The sequence below is a fragment of the Acinonyx jubatus genome, chromosome D1 (genome assembly GCF_027475565.1).
Source record: "Acinonyx jubatus isolate Ajub_Pintada_27869175 chromosome D1, VMU_Ajub_asm_v1.0, whole genome shotgun sequence".
NCBI classification, from domain to species: Eukaryota; Metazoa; Chordata; class Mammalia; order Carnivora; family Felidae; genus Acinonyx; species Acinonyx jubatus.
This window is the reverse complement of record NC_069390.1, coordinates 108,831,057-108,850,587: the sequence shown is the minus strand read 5'-3', so window position 1 is coordinate 108,850,587 and position 19,531 is coordinate 108,831,057. Positions and strand designations below refer to the sequence as shown.

The 19,531-nt window shown below is 40.2% G+C and overlaps 2 long non-coding RNA genes across 4 annotated transcripts in view; one reads left to right on the top strand and one right to left on the bottom strand.

Moving 5' to 3' along the window:
• The window catches only part of LOC113597250 (uncharacterized), a 209,491-nt gene that overhangs the window by 56,683 nt on the left and 133,277 nt on the right, over nt 1-19,531 (bottom strand). The window contains exon 1 of one of the 2 annotated variants that reach the window (XR_008290724.1): nt 6,586-7,144. The exons of the other annotated variant lie outside the window; for it this stretch is intronic. This is a non-coding gene — a long non-coding RNA (uncharacterized LOC113597250). Of the gene's footprint in view, nt 1-6,585; nt 7,145-19,531 lie in introns of those variants that run through there. 2 annotated transcript variants of the gene reach the window in all.
• Nucleotides 1-19,531, top strand: part of LOC113597251 (uncharacterized) — a 60,160-nt gene that overhangs the window by 35,666 nt on the left and 4,963 nt on the right. Inside the window, exons 1-3 of one of the 2 annotated variants that reach the window (XR_008290721.1) lie at nt 2,426-2,859; nt 12,389-12,448; nt 13,778-13,903. The exons of the other annotated variant lie outside the window; for it this stretch is intronic. This is a non-coding gene — a long non-coding RNA (uncharacterized LOC113597251). Of the gene's footprint in view, nt 1-2,425; nt 2,860-12,388; nt 12,449-13,777; nt 13,904-19,531 lie in introns of those variants that run through there. 2 annotated transcript variants of the gene reach the window in all.

Sequence of the window (19,531 nt, the reverse complement as noted above, 5' to 3'; positions counted from 1 at the left end):
TTGGTGTGAAGTAAAATCTATCGTTATGGCTATTTTTCAATTTCTGAGGTTGAACAAACACAGCAATGCTAATAGTTAAGTGCCATTTAAAATATGTGTGGCAGGGGTGCCTGGTGGTTCAGTGGGTTGATTGATGGACTTTTAATTTAGGCTCAGGTCATGATCTCAGGGTTCATGAATTTGAGCTCCACTTAGAGCTCTGGGCTGAAGGCATGGAGCCTGCTCGGGATTCTCTCTCTCCTTCTTCTCTACCCCTTCCCCACTTGTGCTCTTTCTCTCTCTCAAAATAAATAAATAAACTTGAAAAAAATAAATAAATATTAAAGAATAAAACGTTTGGCAAACTGCCATCTTATTTGGCATGATCTGACATATTTGCAAATGGTGTTGGTTTTTCACTCTCATGTAAAGTACTCATTAAGTTTTATCCGAAGTTGAAATGGTAAGGACGGGGTGGAAAACATGAAGAATAAAACGTCCAGTATGAGGGGAGGGAAAGTAGAGAAGAAAACAGCGTGAACATACTTTTCTTCTCTTGAATAAGAAAGGCATGAGGATGCACAGAAACTCCTTGTGATTAAACTCCAGCTGATTAAAAATTCCAAGAGAACTGTTCCTTCTTCCTCATTTCACACAAAATGAGCAGTGGGTAAAATGTGCCATCAGACAGAAATTTAAACATGGACTCTACGCACTCTCTGTCAATACCGAAGAGAGCACTGACCTATTTTTCTTCATTAAAAGTTTGATGCTTTAAGTATATAGGACATTCTCAGGACTGAGTCTGAGCACATTATGCAATTTATTGTCAGGTATATTTGGAAACCTAGGAGTATTTTATGAATTCCAACATACTAGTTTTTGTTGTTGTTGTTGTTGTTGTTTGTTTTGGTTTTTTGGTCCATTTCAGATTACTCTGATTCTCAGAAATGAGAATTTAAAAATTGTTAACATTTACAGTTTACTCTGTGAAATGCATTATCACTAGTGTAAAAAAGGAAACTACAGATTAGGGCTCCTGGGTGGCTCAGATTCTCCCTTCCCTTTTCTCTATCCCTCTCTTGTGCTTGCTCACTCACTCTCTCCCTCCCTCTCAAAATAAACTTAAAAAAAAAAAACTCAGCCCCAAAATGCAATCACTCATGTTAGAGCCCCACATCAGCAAACCAAGACTTAGCACCCAACTTCCCTGTGGTTTCAACCCCCTGGGAACGTGACCTTTAACCAGCCAGCCTAGATCTTCCTGCTCAGCACTAGGAAGAAATCCCATGAAAGACCCTTTGGGTTCCCCTTAGGAGGGCAACCTTGCCTCAAACAGTGCTTTCTGTGCTAATACTTTCCTAGTCTCCTTTCCCTCTCTGACCTTAAAAACCTTTTCTTTCCTGGAAGCTGGAAGTTGCTCCTTATTCTTTGCTGGGTGGGATGCTGCCTGATTCATGAACCGTTTGATAAAGCCAGTTAGATCTTCAGATTTACTTGGTTGAATTTTTGTTATTTAACACCAATGTTCATAATAACTGTGCAAAGTGAGTTTCTTTAACCTTATTTTACTGACAGTGCATAGTACAAATGGTAAAGAGTGTTCACAGACCTGCGTTCAAATCCTAGCTCTACTCCCTACTTGTGATGTTTAGCAATTGATGTAATGCCTCTCTCATAGTCTTCATTCATGAAATGGGATTAATAGTACCTATTTCAAGCATGTATTGTAGGAATCAAATTGGACATGCACTGGCATATAGTGATGACTCAATGTTTCTCAGCTTGAATTTAAAATACCTTGGGTGAGGCCAGAGAAGTAGTCAGTAATGCTTCTGGGAATCAGATCTGGACTTACCTACCCTCAAAACGAAAATCACACTTTCTACTATAACGCACCACTCAAATCATTACAACAGGATATTTCACATACATTTAAGGTGTGAGACAGGTAATACGTTAATTCACTACACTTTAAGGACAGGGTCACAAAAAATAGATTCCTATACATGGTCAGTGCTTTATTATCAGATTTTTAAAAAACAGCAGGTCTCAAGAGCCCAGAGGATTTCAAATGGCTTACCATGAGTAATATGTATTAAAACCTGAGATGGCCTTTAACTACACACTTCAAAATAAATTACATTGAGTCCATTTGCAAGCAAAACTTGTCAGATAAAATTATGAAGTGATGGATTCTTACAATAATAATGAGATACAGCTCTTTTACAGGTTTTTATTTTCTGCATGATGGTATGCTAAGGCCTTTCAATGCCCTATCTCAGCTGAACGTCCAAATAAAATTCATGAGGTAGGTCACACATTCTTCCCAATTTGTGGCAGAGCAGTGGAGGCTTGAAGTCCTATAATCTAGCCAAGTGGAAAAGCCAACATTTGAGCCTGATGCCTAACACTACTTTTTTGGGTTTATTGTTTGGTATTTTCTGACAACTTTTATCTTGCTGACATATTTTGGTATCATCACAGCGTCTCTTTAGCAAGGAATTTTTGTGTACATTAAGTAAGGGTATGGAACAATGAAAGCCTAGTTTCTAACCTTAAAGCAGAAGTGCATTCAGTGGGACATGTTAATTAAGGCACAAGTAGTTATTTATGGGGAACAATAGATCTGGGTACAACCAGATGGGAATATGTTTCGATGTCCATCCCCAGAAATCTCACAGGAAAGAAGTTCTAAGCTATCTATAAAACTCTCAAGAGAGAACTATTTCATTCAGTGGCTGTTTGACCCAGGCTGCTGCTTCTGGCCTCCCTCAGCCATCTGGTTCCTCTGCCCCATTTCTCCAGGCCTATCTGATTAAACATCATGAAGCTGTGGAAGACCCAGCCACCATGGGCTTTTGGAGGTTCCAGGTGAAGGTCAGTGTCCTTCCCTATCACTTCCTCTCAACAATTTTCTTCACTGGCTGATAATGGACACTAAGCAATTTCCAGTCTACATGTGGGGCAAAGGCCATCTCACCTTGTGTGAGCTTGTGTCTCAAGCTACAGGAGACCTGAGCTCCCAAGGTAATCAAATGCTTGGCAGCCATGTCATTTACTACCATTGGCCAGAATGAGTGTCACTCTTCAACTCGTGAAACACTGCAAGAGAGGTAACCAGTGACCTCATAATTGTTGAAGCAGAGAACTCTGCCCAGGCCTGTTAGGACTGATCCTTGATGTACTATTTGGTGTTGTTGCCCACTCAGCCTTTACCCAAAGTTTGTCTCAACTTCCTCACTGCCCTCCATGAAGACAAAGCTCTTAGGACAATATTTACCTCTCAACGTTGTTTATTAACTCTTAGTTCTGATTATTACCTCCCTCTTCAATCTTATCCACAGCCATATCTCCCTGCACTGCCCCCCATATATCCAGCTGGCCGGAGTGGACTTAGAGGACCACATGTAGATGCTTAAATGTTCAATGATGTTTCCTAGCTCGGGTTCTCTCTCCGCATGATGCAGATTCTTTGCTCCCTTTTTTAATTTCCCCTTTTTCAAAACTTAGCTCATGCATCCCTTCCCCTGGAAAAGTCATTTCTGACCATTCCATATAAAAGTGAACACTCCCCTCTTCATAGCCTTGCCTAACCCTATGCATATTTCTGTTTTAGCACTTAGAGTGCTTTACTGCACTTATTTTTACTCATCTCTTCTGTAACTAGACTGCAAATTCATTAACTTCTTCTGGACCAACTATAATCTGTAGTTACTGAAATTAACGCTCTCCTTCCCCCTTACTTCTAGCCCTAAGTCTACTCTCCAGATGTAATCAGTACTAGATTCATGTGTATGCTACCCGAAATCTTCCATGCATATGCATTTATATTTATAATATTGAGATTTTGATAGATGCTTCCATACTTAAGACAGGGTACAAACTGGTCTGAGGCTTACTTTTTAAATATATTTACCACCATCATAGACATCTGCCCATATCAAGACATCGTTTTAAATAACTCTATGAGATTCTGTCATAAACATATATCCCGCTTAACCAGAGGGAAGAGATCTCACTCATTTTGTGTGCTTTCCACTTAACAGGGTGCTTAGTACACCCAGCACACATGACACGTGTGAGGGGCATTACAAATGCCATTATCCAAACAGAAACACATGCCTTTTCCACTTCCAAATAGGTGGCCTTCTGCTTGAACAAAGTCACAGCTCTTTACCCCTGGCTCCTTCTAGACTCAGCCTTCCGATTCCTGAAACACATTTTGGACTGAATAACCCTGACTTCATCCTTGGAATATCTGATTAAGCCTGGCTTTTTTCTTTTCTTTACGTTTGTTTGCTTTCTTTTTTTTTTTTTTTCAAAGAAGAAGACCAGCTGGACAAAGAACACTTGATTTAGAAACTCATCTCCAGAGCCAGAAGCACTTCAGTGCTGTCCCCCTAAAATGCAGACATGCCAGGCAGTCGCCAGCAACAGTGGCCTGATTATCTGTTCTACCCGGTTTGCGACTCTGGTCAAGGAAATGAAGATTTGACTTGGTGGTGGAATTAGTCATCTCAGGTTGCCATGACTGAAGGCCACAGAACAAAGAGGGTGGCTTTAAACAATAGAAATGCATGTTGTCACAGTTCTGGAGGCCAGAAGTCCAACACGCAGGTGTTCACAGAGTTGCCTTCTGGTGAGGCCTCAGGGCCCTACCTTTATGACCTCATTCCACCTTTAACTGCCTCCTTAAAGATCCTACTTTCAAATGCAGTTACTTGGGAGGTTAAGGCTTCAACATGTGCATTTTGGGGAGACACAATTCAGACTGCAAGTGGTAACACATCCACGGTAATTGTATGTCCTGGTCGCCTGAGACAATTCCCAGTTTTGTCTGTTATCTGGTGTTTCCTTCAGTTGGCCACCCCTTGCACTCTCAATAAATATGGTCACCCTGAGCATCCGCTCTCTCCCTCCAAGGCCCTGTCCTCTATCTCCCTGGTTGGATAAGACATAAATTCAACCACAGGAGAAGCATTATTGTGAGCCATACACAGATACCTCTTTGGTATGAACTGTGTTGTTCAAGTCTATAAAAATGGATTTTAAAGCACAGGTTTAATGCTGCTTTTTATGCATGGCCTGTTACTTCTGTTCATTTCAGTCACACTGCCAATCAATTTTTGTCCCTCAGGTCCTTTGGTCTTGAGGTCTAATATGGCTTTGGGTATAACCATGTATTTCAGGAGGGGTCTCTGTGATCCCCTAGAGGAATAAGAAATCTACCTCTGTTCCAGATACTTTCAGCACATGATCCTCAACATCCCTTTAAAATTCATGCTTTTGGCTTGGACTACTCATCTGTGAAAACTGTCTTCTGAAGGCTTTGTATTTTCCCCCTTCCTTTCTTTCCTTCCCTCCTCTCCCTTTCTCCTTCTCCTTCTTCAGTGGCGTACTTATTTTGTGAATCGTAGCAGTGTTTCCCTCTTCTTCAGCCCCAGCCCTCTCTCAGCTTGCTCTTTGATAAATATTGGCTTGATCCCCAGGCCTTCTGCACTGTGCTCTTCTTAGATCTTCACTTTACAGGGACTACGCTACCTCTTTCCTCTGCTTCCGCCACTGAGCCTGAACCTCAACAGGATTTGGTAGAGACACAGCTCCTGTTCTCAAATGACAGGAAAGAACACCTCTGAGGTCGATCCATGCTTTCACTCAGAACGTTTCTTTATCTGGACAACAAACTGATTCTATGAGCTGGATGCACCTGCTTGAAATAGAGTTTCCCTAGTATTGGTAAAATTCAACGGGAAGTGAAAATTCAACTAGCTGCCAGTCTCAATATTGAATATAGGTAAGACCATCCTCAACTGAGTGCTAACAGGCTGAGTACCATACATGCAAGAAGAAACTTTGTTTTGGCCAAGTGTTATTGCACCAGTGCAACAGTATTTTCGCATTAATTTGTTCCTTACTCTTTCAACACATAGTTATTGAGTACCTACTGCAGTGTGCTGCTAGGTGCCATTCTAGGTTTGGAGGAACCACTGGGAAATAAAGACATAAGTTTGTGCCCAGACAGAATTTGGAATAAGTCAAGAAGAGTAAAAATTAAATCCACTATTATAGCATAATGAGGTAAATACTTTAAAAGGTCTAAGCACTGAATACTATGGGATCCCCAAAATAGGGCACTGAATCCAACATGGTGGCATTAAGTATGGTTTAATCTTGAGTAAGTCTATACCTCTTAGAGTGCTTCATGGTTCAGAGATTGGGAAAACTATCAGATATGGTGGGTGGCAGTGAATGAGGAATATGTTTGCCTCTGCTGTCCATTGTCCTAGCCATCAGTCACATGTAACTATGAGGCACTTGAAATGTGCTTAGTGCACCTAAAGGATTGCATTTTCATTTTATTTTATTTCAATATATTTAAATTTAAAGACTGAAACAGCGTCAAATATTTTAAGTTAAACAGAACTTTGTTTTGATAGGACTCTACTTCACATTAATTGGGAATATTCAGCATTTACATCTCCAAATTTACATTACTAAATTTCCAAATTTAGCACAAGAACTAATATTAATAATTCTATTAGGAAATAAGATATTAGACTGAAGAGGGGAGAAGATGATGGCGTAGGAGGATGCTGGGCTCACCTCGTCCTGCTGATTGCTTAGATTCCACCCACATCAGCCTAAATAATGCAGAAAACTGCCACAAGACTAGCAGAATGGGCTCTCCAGAGCCAAGCATAGACAAGAGGTCCTCGGAAGAGGGTAGGAAGCACAGAGAGGCAGTGCGCGCTACACAGACTGGCGGGAGGGAGCCGGGGCGGTGGAGGGGCAGCCAGCCTGCCCAGCAAGGCAGAGCCCCCGAGTCTGACTTGCAAAAGCAGAGGGGCCGGACAGAGTGAATTCTGAGAGGCAGCAGGACTTAAAATTCCAGATGTTAAGAGTCAACAGCTCTGCTCTCGGAGAGTGAGGAGGGCGAGAGGAGCTAGGGGGGACAGTTGTTGAGCCCTGGGAGATGGAGCTCAGCTCTGTGGGGAACAAAGGTGCTGGCCAGCGCCATCTCCCTCGCCCATCCCCCAGCTGAAATCCTAAAGGGAACCAGTTCCCCTCACTGAACTTGCTTGCACCTCACAAACACCCAACGCTGTGCTTCTGTGGATCCATCCCACCGACAGGTCGGCCTCCCTCCTGGTGCTGCAGGACCCCTCCCGCAGGGGACCACCTATGGAAAAGTGATCTAAGCCTGCCCCTCCCACCCCTGTGCACCTTGCGGATCCACCACGGCTAATACGCCAGATCCCATCAAAGCAGCACCTCAGGCCTGGCAGTGTGCAAGTAGTCCAGACAGGGGCCACACCACTCCACAGTGAGTCCTGCCCCCGGGAGAGGGGAAGACAGGGTACACACCTGGTGGTGAGCTGGGGGCAGACATCGGGTCTGACTGCGGCCCCGCCCACCAACCCAAGTTAATTAAGACAGCACAGGGGAAGTGCCCTGCAGGTCCCCACCACTCCAGGGACTATCCAAAATGACGAAACAAAAGAATTCTCCTCAAAAGAAACTCCAGGAAGTAGCAACAGCTAACGAATTGATCAAAATGATTTAAGCAATATAACGGAGCATGAATTTAGAATAATAGTCATAAAATTAATCTCTGGGCTTGAAAAAAGTATAGAGGACAGCAGAGAATCTATGACTACAGAGAACAAGGGACTAAGAAACAGGAGGAGCTAAAAAATGCTATAAATGAGATGCAAAATAAAATGGAGGGGACCGCGGTTCAGATTGAAGAGGCAGAGGGGGGAATAGGTGAATTAGAAGATAAAACTATGGAAAAAGAGGAAGCTGAGAAAAAGAGAGATAAAAAATTCCAGGAGTATGAGGGGAGAATTAGAGAACTCAGTGATGCAATGAAGCACAACAATATCTGTATAATAAGAATTCCAGAAAAGGAAGAGAGAGAGAAAGGGGCTGAAGGTGTACTTGAACAAATCATAGCTGAGAACTTTCCTGATCTGGGGAAGGAAAAAGGCATTGAAATCCAAGAGTCACAGAGAAGTCATTTCAGACATAAGTTGAATTGACCTCCTGTGCAACATATCATAGCGAAACTGGCAAAATATAAGGATAAAGAGAAAATTCTGAAAGCAGCTAGGGAGAAACACGCTCTAACATATAAAGGGAGACCAATAAGACTAGTGACAGATCTATCTACTGAAACTCAGCAGGCCAGAAAGGAATGGCAGGAAATCTTCAATGTCATGAACAGAAAAAAATATGCAGCCGAGAATTCTTTAGCCAGCAAGTCTGTCATTCAGAATAGAAGGAGAGATAAAGGTCTTCCCCACTAAACAAAAACTGAAGGAATTTATCACCACTAAACCAACCCTACAGGAGATCCTAAGGGGCATTCTGTGAGTGAAATGTTGCAAGGACCACAAAGTACCAGAGACATCACTACAAACATGAAACCTAACCTACAGACATCACAATGACTCTAAACCCATATCTTTCTATAATAACATTGAATGTGAATGGACTAAATGCTCCAACCAAAAGACATAGGGTATCAGAATGGATAAAAAAATCAAGACCCATCTATTTTCTGTATACAAGAGACTCATTTTAGACCTGAGGACACCTTCAGATTGAAAGTGAGGGGATGTAGAACTATCTATCATGCTACTGGAACTCAAAAGAAAGCTGGAGTAGCCATACTCATATCAGACTAACTGGACTTTAAATTAAAGGCTGTAACAAGAGATGAAGAAGCGCATTATATAATAATTACAGGGTCTATCCATCAGGAAGAGCTAACAATTATAAATGTCTATGCACCGAATACAGGAGCCCCCCAAATATATAAAACAATTAATCACAAACATAAGCAACCTTATTGATAAGAATGTGGTGATTGCAGAGGACTTTAATACTCCACTTACAACAATGGATAGGTCATCTAGACACAGGATCAATAAAGAAACAAGGGGCCTGAATGATACATTGGACCAGATGGGCTTGACAGATATATTTAGAACTCTGCATCCCAAAGCAACAGAATATACTTTCTTCTCGAGTGCACATGGAACATTCTCCAAGATAGATCACACACTGGGTCACAAAACAGCCCTTCATAAGTATACAAGACTTGAGATAATACTATGCCTACTTTCAGACCACAATGCTATGAAGCTTGAAATCAACCACAGGAAAAAGTCTGGAAAACCTCCAAAAGCTGGAGGTTAAAGAACACCCTACTAAAGAATGAATGGGTCAACAAGGCAACTAGAGAAGAAATTAAAAGAATACATGAAAACAAATGAAAATAAAAATACAACAATCCAAATGCTTTGGGATGCAGCGAAGGCAGTCCTGAGAGGAAAATACATTGCAATCCAGGCCTATCTCAAGAAACAAGAAAAATCCCAAATACAAAATCTAACAGCACACCTAAAGGCAACAGAAGCAGAAGAGCAAACACACCCCAAACCCAGCAGAAGAAGAGAAATAATAAAGATCAGAGCAGAAATAAACAATATACAATCTAAAAAAACTGTAGAGAAGATTGATGAAACCAAAGGTTGGTTTTTTGAAAAAACAAACAAAATTGATAAACCTCTAGCCAGGCTTCTCAAAAAGAAAAGGGAGATGACCCAAATAGATAAAATCATGAATGAAAATGTAATTATTACAACCAATCTCTCAGAAATACAAGCAATTATCAGGGAATACTATGAAAAATTACATGCCGAAGAAATGGACAAATTCCTAAACACCCACACACTTCCAAAACTCAAACAGGAAGAAAGAGAAAATTTGAATAGACCCATAATGAGTGAATAAATTGAATCAGTTATCAAAAATCTCCCAACAAATAAGAGTCCAGGACCAGATGGCTTCCCAGGGGCATTCTACCAGACATTTAAAGCAGAGATAATACCTATCCTTCTCAAGCTATTCCAAAAAATTGAAAGGGAAGGAAAACTTCCAGACTCATTCTTTGAAGCCAGCATTACTCTGATTCCTAAACCAGAGACCCAGCAAATAAAGAGAACTACAGGCCAAAATCCCTGATGAATATGGATGCAAAAATTCTCAACAAGATACTAGCAAATCGAATTCAACAGCATGTAAAAAGAATTATTCACCATGATCAAGTGGGATTCATTCCTGGGATGCAGGGCTGGTTCAATATTTGCAAATCAATCAATGTGATACATCACATTAATAAAAGAAAAGAACCATATGATCCTGTCAACCGATGCAGAAAAAGATTTGACAAAACTCAGCATCCTTTCTTAATAAAAACCCTCAAGAAAGTGGGGATAGAAGGAACATACTTAAACATCATAAAAGCCGTTTATGAAAAGCCCACAGCTAATATCATTCTCAATGGGGAAAAACTGAGAGCTTTCTCCCTGGGATCAGGAACACAACAGGGATGTCCACTGTCACCGCTGTTGTTTAACATAGTGTTGGAAGTGCTAGCATCAGCAGTCAGACAACAAAAGGAAATCAAAGGCATCCAAATTGGCAAAGATGAAGTTAAGTTTTCACTTTTTGCAGATGACATGATATTATCCATGGAAAATCCGATAGACTCGACCAAAAGTCTGCTAGAACTGATATATGAATTCAGCAAAGTCGCAGGTTACACTAACAATGTACAGAAATCAGCTGCATTCTTATACACTAATAATGAAGCAACAGAAAGACAAATAAAGAAACTTATCTCATCAACAATTGTACCAAGAAGCATAAAATACCTAGGAATAAACCTGACCAAATATGTAAAAGATCTGTATGTGGAAAACTATAGAAAGCTTATGAAGGAAATTGAAGAAGATAGAAAGAAATGGAAAAATATTCCGTGCTCATGGATTGGAAGAACAAATATTGTTAAAATGTCAATACTGGGGCGCCTAGGTGGCTCAGTCGGTTAAGTGTCCAACTTCAGCTCAGGTGATGATCTCGCAGTCCGTGAGTTCAAGCTCTGCGTTGGGCTCTGTGCTGACAGTTCAGAACCTGGAGCCTGTTTCAGATTCTGTGTCTTCCTCTTTCTTTGACCCTCCCCTGTTCATGCTCTCTCTCTGTCTCAAAAATAAATGTTAAAAAAATTTAAAAAATATATTAAAATGCCAATACTACCCAAAGCTATCAACACATTCAATGCAATCCCAATCAAAATTGCACCAGCATGCTTCTCGAAGCTAGAACAAGCAATCCTAAAATTTGTATGGAACCACAAAAGGCCCCAAATAGCCACAGTAATTTTGAAGAAGAAGACCAAAGCAGGAGCCATCACAATCCCAGACGTTAGCCTCTATTACAAAGCTTTAGTCATCAAGACAGCATGATATTGGCACAAAAAAAGACACATTGACCAAAGGAATAGAATAGAAACCCCAGAATTAGACCCACAAAAGTATGGCCAACTAATCTTTGACAAAGCAGGAAAGAACATCCAATGGAAAAAAGACAGTCTCTTTAACAAATGGTGCTGGGAGAACTGGACAGCAACATGCAGAAGGATGAAACTAGACCACTTTGTTACACCACTCACAAAAATAAACTCAAAATGGATAAAGGACGTGAATGTGAGACAAGAAACCATCCAAACCCTGGAGGAGAGAGCAGGAAAAAACCTCTTTGACCTCGGCTGCAGCAATTTCTTACTTGACACATCTCCAAAGGCAAGGGAATTAAAAGTAAAAATGACCTATTGGGACCTCATGAAGATAAAAAGCTTCTGCACAGCAAAGGAAACAACCAACAAAACTGGGAAAAAATATTTGCAAATGACATATCGGACAAAGGGCTAGTATCCAAAATCTATAGAGAGCTCACCAAACTCCATACCTGAAAAACAAATGATCCAGTAAAGAAATGGGCAGAAGACATGAATAGAGTGTCTTCTCTAAAGAAAACATCCAGATGACCAACAGGCACATGAAAAGATGCTCAACGTCGCTCCTCATCAGGGAAATACAAATCAAAACCACACTCAGATATCACCTCACGCCAGTCAGAGTGGCCAAAATGAACAAATCAGGAGACTATAGATGCTGGAGAGGATGTGGAGAAATGGGAAGCCTCTTGCACTGTTGGTGGGAATGTAAATTGGTATAGCCACTCTGTAAAACAGTGTGGAGGTTCCTCAAAAAATTAAAAATAGACCTACCCTATGACCCAGCAGTAGCACTGCTAGGAATTTACCCAAGGGATACAGGAATACTGACGCATAGGGGCACTTGTACCCCAATGTTTATAGCAGCACTCTCAACAATAGCCAAATTGTGGAAAAAGCCTAAATGTCCATCGGTTGATGAATGGATAAAGAAATTGTGGTTTATATACTCCATCATTTCTTTACCTAAATGTTGTCCCCACATAAAGGCATTCTTTGATCCCCAAACTCAGTTATGCCTTCCTTCTTTCCCTCTCACAGTTCCATGGCCTTCACATGAAAGTGATCTGTGTGACAGTCTTCTCCACTGAGCTTAAGCAGGTACTGGATTATTATTTATTTATCCCCCTATCTAGCAGAGTGCTTAGTACATAGTAGGTGTTCGATAAACACTTGTTAATCACTTGCTACTTCATTGAGTGAATGGTCCAATAAATAAATGAATGAATAAAGTTAAATCCATCATCCAGTTGCTCACTTAAAAAAAAAAAGCCCATCGTTAATAGTTGACATTTCCTTCGATGTTCGCTGCCACACATATTCACCAAGTGACATGTATAACTACACAGTCAGGAAACACTCACCATGAAGTTTCTAATATGAGGCCAAACTATTTCCATGCCCAGAATGGAGTTAGCAGAGATTGGCTGCCGATAACATCTCCTGGCTGGAGATTAAGCAACTGAAAGATCTTGCTTACCTTCCCTACACCTTCTCAGATCATCAGCTTTTGAGGAATAAGTCAAGTTGGTTAAAAATAAATAAATTGCAAAACTAAGTTTCATGACACTCCTACATGGTAATAACTACACCTTGAAAACCCTAAAATGTTCAATGGAAATTTTTACACATTACGATAACATAAGATGTCAAGGCGATTAAGATAAAAAGCACATCAAACTTTCCACAAATGAAATATTAAGACCAAGATAATAGGTCAAAAGGAAACAGGGAAATTTAATTTTTTTCACTGTGTTGTTGACTTTTCTTCATCTTCCTTGAATTCATTAGAAAAAGCAGTTTGTTCTTCCCAGAAATGGATCACATGCCCTGTGTAAATCTCTAGCAGCACATATCAGAATATATAATTTTTGTAAAAACTAATTTGAATTGATCAAAAATAATAACATACTTTTCTTTGAAGGAAAATAAACTGAATATTCTAACCTTAGAGAAAAAATTATTTAGAAGATGAAATTAAAACTATAGAAAAACAGAGCATCCAAATATTGATTAAAATTTCAATTACCCAACTGTCTCTTAAAATACATTGAGAAGCTCAGTAGAACCCAAATGCACGATGTCTGGGAAATCTTGACATTTTCTAGCAAAACCCAAATGCATTCTTATCATTATTTATGTAATATATAAGCAACTCCTCACTTCACATTTGGGGGGAAAGAGTGTTAAACAGAAGCATATTAGAAATGTATCAACCTGGGGCATCTGGGTGGCTCAGTCGGTTAAGCATCCAACTTCAGCTCACAACACGATCTCGCAGTTGGTGGGTTTAAGTCCCGCAGTGGGTTCTCTGCTGTCAGCCTGCTTGGAGCCTGCTTCAGATCCTCTGTCTCCCTCTCTCTCTCTCCCCCTCCCCTCCCCCCGTCTCTCAAAAATAAATGAACATTACAAGATACATTTCCATTGCAGGAGACTGAAATCTCAAACTGTGGCCTCAACATTGTCATCTGAAAGCTGGTTGTCTATCTCCTGAATTTTTATACTGATCTGGAAGAGAAGGCAAGAAGAGCTAGCACTTTGGGCGTCTCTACACAGGTCCGTACTGAACACATTAATTTTAATTAATTTGTATAAACTTGTGATCCAGACATTATGGGAGCACTCACCCAGTCCACACTACCCTTTCTAGAATGTATCCCCTTTTGAAGGAAGTGACTCCTCACCACCAGCTGATATGGCTTGGGTTGAATGCAAACACAAGAGGAACCAGCGTGTAGATGGAGAGAGACTAATTTGATTCTTTCTTCTGAGAAGTTGCACTTGGAGATACAGGGGATGTTATTCAGAAGATAGTGGAAAATTGAATCGAAGTGTCAGCAAGTAGAGGAATGTGAAATCACATGAAACTCAACAAGAGAGAAAAGAAGGAAGCAGAGATAAAGGAGAATCTCATGCTTTAAAAGCACAAAGAATGAATGTGCACAAGGATTTTCTGTTCTAGTGTGTGTCCCCAGGAGGCTTGGCTTATTTCATTTCTTTCCTTATCCTAAAACTAAATTCACCTTAACTTAAACTGGCTTAAATGGGCTTTATCCCTTGCAACCAGTGATGCTATGCTGATACGTTAATTTCTAGAAAGGTCTGTGGCTGAAGATAACCAGTTTCTCCTCCCTTAACCAGTCTGTGTGTGTTCAGACATGGCTTGAATGTCTATCAGCGAACTCGTGGCTCCTCCAGATTAGCAACATCATTTCTACTGGGCAGTCCTCACACTTTTAAATTGACAACAGCCATGAAAGCTAATTTTCCAGAATCAGGCAAACTCTCATCCCATTTCTCCCTTGCAAATATGAAATTCAAGCTGCATCTTTCAGAAACAGCCAGGAGCAGGTTATTGCATCTGGGCTTTTGGGACTCAGAGTGCCAATTTCCCAGCACTGATAGGTGAGGTCCTTGAAGCTCCTTCCTAAAAGGGCAGTGCTCTAAATAACACAGTGGAGACATATTGAGATGGACTCACAACCCTCTGCAAAGAAACCTCCTGCTGACGTCAATGGGAGTTTACCCTGAGGGCCTGAGAATTAGGCGTGTATTAATACCTTTTCCTCAGTGATTTCAATCTGATCTAAAAGCTTTAGCTTTTTCTTTCCCGAGAGTGGGTAGGAGAAATGGAGGATGTGACTGCGTAGGAACACTTTGAGGTTCCCTGTGTTTTACTTAGGAATTTTACTTCCGAAGTTCAAGTTGGGAGAAACTTAGCCCTGGTTCTTCTACCTCTATGCTTTGACTCTCACCTCCCCCGCCATCCCCCCGCCCCCAACTCCCTTTTAGTATTCCTGCACTTCTGCGTGATTTCAAGTTTCACTGATCATTGGGAAAAGTTCTGAAATTGACATCCACATTTAAAAGCAGATGGCATTGCAGATGTTGAATATTTAATCCGTAGGTTTGGGGGTCGTGGTGTACTCGGCCTTTTTCTACATTTTTAAATTATTATTTTTTACTTTTTAAGAAGTCAGCTTGTTTTTTGGCAGTTTGGGTGTGAGCACTCAAACTGATTAATTTCAGTGTGACTATTAAATTAGAGAAAACCTTTTAAATATAGAGAAAAGAAAAAAGGCTTATAACACAAAAGAAAGGCTATAGCTTTGGAAATGCATTGTGTTTTTTTTTTCAAACAATATATGTATGAATAACACATTCTCCATTTACCCCATTGGATATTCTTACTGCACAGACTAAAACTCATCATTGGAAAGACATATTTTTCTAATGTTTCAGGTCTAACAAAATGATTCTAAAAACACACATAATCTCTTAATTTATTGTCTAAATCAGGACACTTTGAGAATGAAAAGGCATTATAAATAATACACTGGGACAACAGGTATAAACCAGTTTATCTCATAAATAAGGCATCGGTTGTCACCATTTTCCCCCAAAAGATCAAAATCAGTGAAAACAGTTCTCTTCTAGGTTTCTACCATATGCCATTAGGAAAATTCCAATTAAAACAACAAGGTGATGCCACTGCATACCTAATAGATCAGTCAAAATCTGGAATACTGACAATGCCAAATGCTTATGAGAATGTAGAGCAATAGAAACTAATTCATTGCTGGTGGGAACACAAATGGTACAGCCACTTTGCAATGGTACAGCCAATGCAATATGGCCCCAGAATACACCTCAGAGTGGGATGATGGGAATATGACAGATTACTGCCTTTTCTTTATTGCTGGCCCTGGCCAAAATGTTGTAAAATTTATCTCAACCCTTGTACTTTACAAGTAGACAACCACAAGGAAACGGAATGTCATAACATTTTTAAGGATCAGACTCAGGTTCACAGCAAAATTAGGAGAAAAGTAATGAAATTTCCTATATGCTGCCCTACTCCCATACTATGACATTTATTTTTTATTGTGGTAAAATACATGTAGCATAAAATTTACTATTTTTAGGAGCACACAGGTGGCTCATTCGGTTAAGCGCTGGACTTCAGCTCAGGTCATGATCTCACGGTTCATGAGTTTGAGCCCCACATTGGGCTCTCTGCTGTCAGCACAGAGCCTCCTTCAGATCCTCTGTCTCTCTCTCTCTGCCACTTCCCTGCTCATGCTGTCTCTCTCTCAAAAAGAAACATTGAAAAAATTACTAGTGTTAAGTGTACAGTTCAGTGGCATTAAGTAGATACACATCATTGCACAACTGTCAATACTATCCATTTCTGGGACTTTTTCATCACCCCAAACTGGAACTCTATACCCATGAAAAGGCAACTCCCATACCTCCTTCCACCAGTCCCTAGTCGCCATTATTCTGGTTTCTATCTCTATGGATTTGACTGATTTATATGCCTCAGGTAAGTAGAATAATACAGTAAGTGTCCTTTGCTAACTGGCTTGTTTCAGTTGGCCTAACTTTTTCAAGGTTCATGTATGTTCTAACATGTACCAGAATTCCATATGTTTTAAGAGCTTAATAATATTCTAATGCATGCATATACCACATTGTGTTTATCCCTTTATCAGCTGATGGACACTTGGGTTGCTTTCACATCTTGGCTATTGTAATGCTGGTATGAGCATGGGGGTACAAATAACTGTTTGGGTCCTTCCTTTAAATTCTTTTGAGTATATACCCAGAAGGAGAATTGCCAGAGAATATGGTAGTTCTATTTTTAAACTTTATTTTTGAGAAACTACCATACTGGTTTCCTTAGCAGCTGCTCCATTTTTCATTCTGACCACTAGTGCACATAGGTTCTGATTTCTCCACAACTTCACCAACACTAATTTTGTAAACATTCTTTTTGTTAATAGGTAGCCTAATTAATGGCTGTAAAGTGGTATCTCGTTGTGGTTTTGGTATTTCCCTAATGATTAGTGATACTGAACATCCTCTGTGCTTATTTTGCCATGAGTGTATCTTCTTTGGAGAAATGTCTATTCATATTCTTTGCCCATTTTTTACATTGAGTTTTCTGTTGAGTTGTACAAGTTTTCTTTATATGTTCTAGATATATCTGAGTAATTTTTTGCATTGTTTTCAATGTCCAGTTTTCCCACAATCATTTTTTTGAAAAGACTTTTCTTTCCCACTGAATCCATTTGGCACCCTTATAAAAATCACTTGACTGTATATGTGAGGGTTTACTTGCAAACTGTTAATCCTACTTATTGTTCTGTATACCTGTCTTCATGCCACCACCACAGTGTTTCTACAACTGTAGCTTTGCATTAAGTTTTGAAATCAGGAAGGGTAAGATCAACTTTTTTTTTTTCAGATTGTTTTGGCTATTCAAGGTCCTTTGCAACTCCATATGAATTTTATGATAAATTTTTCTACATCCGCAAAAAAAAAGTCAATGTTTAATAGGATTGCTCTGAATCTGTAGATCATTTTGAGTAGCACTGACATTTTAACAATTTAAGTTTTCTAGTCAATGAACATGGGATGCCTTTCTACTTACAGGCATACCTTATTACAGATAGTGCTTTTTTTTTTTTTTTTAACAAAAAGTCTGTGGTAACCCTGCATCAAGCAAGTCTATTGGTGTCATTTCTCAACAGGATTTGTTTACTTCATGTCTCCATGTCACATTTTCAAATGTTTTCATGATGATATCAAAAGTGCTGTAATCCTATGATAAAACTTTAACGATTGAGGAGTTGTTTCTATTAATGTTTTCTTAAGACGGGATCTATTCCTGCTGAAGATGCTGTCATGACTGTTGACATTACAACAAAGGATTTAGAACATTACATAAACTTTGTTGATAAAGCAGCAGCAGAGTTTGAGAGGAATAATTTCAGTTTTGAAAGAAGTTCTGTTGTGGATAAAATGCTTTCAAACATCATCACATGCTACAGAGAAATAGCTCATGAAAGGAAGTCAGTCAAGGAGGCAGACGCCACTGTTGGCTCATTTTAAGAAATTGCCACAGCTGCCTGAACCTTCCGCAACCACCACCATGATCAGTCATCAGTCAGCAATCATCAACATTGAGGCAAGACCCTCCACCAGCACAAAGATTAAGACTCACTGAAAGCTTGGGTGATGATTAACGTTGTATAGCAATATTTTTAAATTAAGGTAAATACATTGGTTTGTTAGAAATAATGCTATTGCATACTTAAGAGACTACAATATAGTGTAATCATAAATTTTATATGCACTGGGAAACAAATTCATTCAACTTACTTTTTTGCAGTGGTCTGGAACCAAACCTGCACTATCTCTGAGGTGTGCCTGTATTGGTTTCTTCTGTAATTTCTTCCAGCAATGTTTGTAGTTTTCAGGTAACATCTGTTACCTCCTTGGTTAATTTTGTTTTCATGTATTTTATTCTGTTAACCCATTGGAGCCAATGTGGATTCGAGGATATAAAGAAGAAAAAAACCTGTCTTCTTCTCCATTAACACGTGGCCTCAGTACTCCTTAGATGAGGGAAAATGGCCCTTTAATGCGTTCTTAAACTTCAATACCCCATCTCTGCTAAGATCCTATACATACTTCCCTCTTTTTCCTGAATTACTGTCTCATCTTTGTTTCTTTTCAAGATGTGAAGTATATCTTGAGAGGATTGGACAAATGTGGCCTGACTTTTGTATGGGGGATTTTTCTCCCTCATTCATTTCCCAGGTTAATGGTTATGATAATGGGGGCCAATTGTCTGGTTAGTGTAGCTTGGGATGAGGCCTTTAGGGAATCTTCCCAAGCAGCTGCCCAAACTCCTTTGTTTCAGGGCAGGCGGTTCCTTGTCTTCCCCTGCCCAACATGGACTGCCTATTTTCACTTTTTGCTGGTGACAAGAAAACGTGTGTCTGTTCATCTGTCTGAGCTGACCAGCTTTAGGATTGGGAGGCTTTCTCTGCCCTCTGGGCTCTTATCTGCCTCTGGCCTTGCTGGTGGAGCCTAGCCTCTTCTGCCTTCCCCTTGCCCATTCTGTTTCTGCACCACCGTGGGTGGGGCTTGCATAATCCACTCCTATACCACCCTCTGTGCCTCCAGTGCCAGTGGCTCCTGGTCCTCCTACCCTCGCTTTCAAGGAGCGACTAGCACTCCAAGCTCTTGGGCCACATCTTTAAGAGATTCAAACTGGAGCACCTCCCTAATCAACGGGGTGTCCAGGGACTCCTCCCTGGACTTCAACCACCCACTTCAGATTTTCCCACAAGTGCCCCAGGGAAAAGTAGACAGTGAAGAACACACTGACTT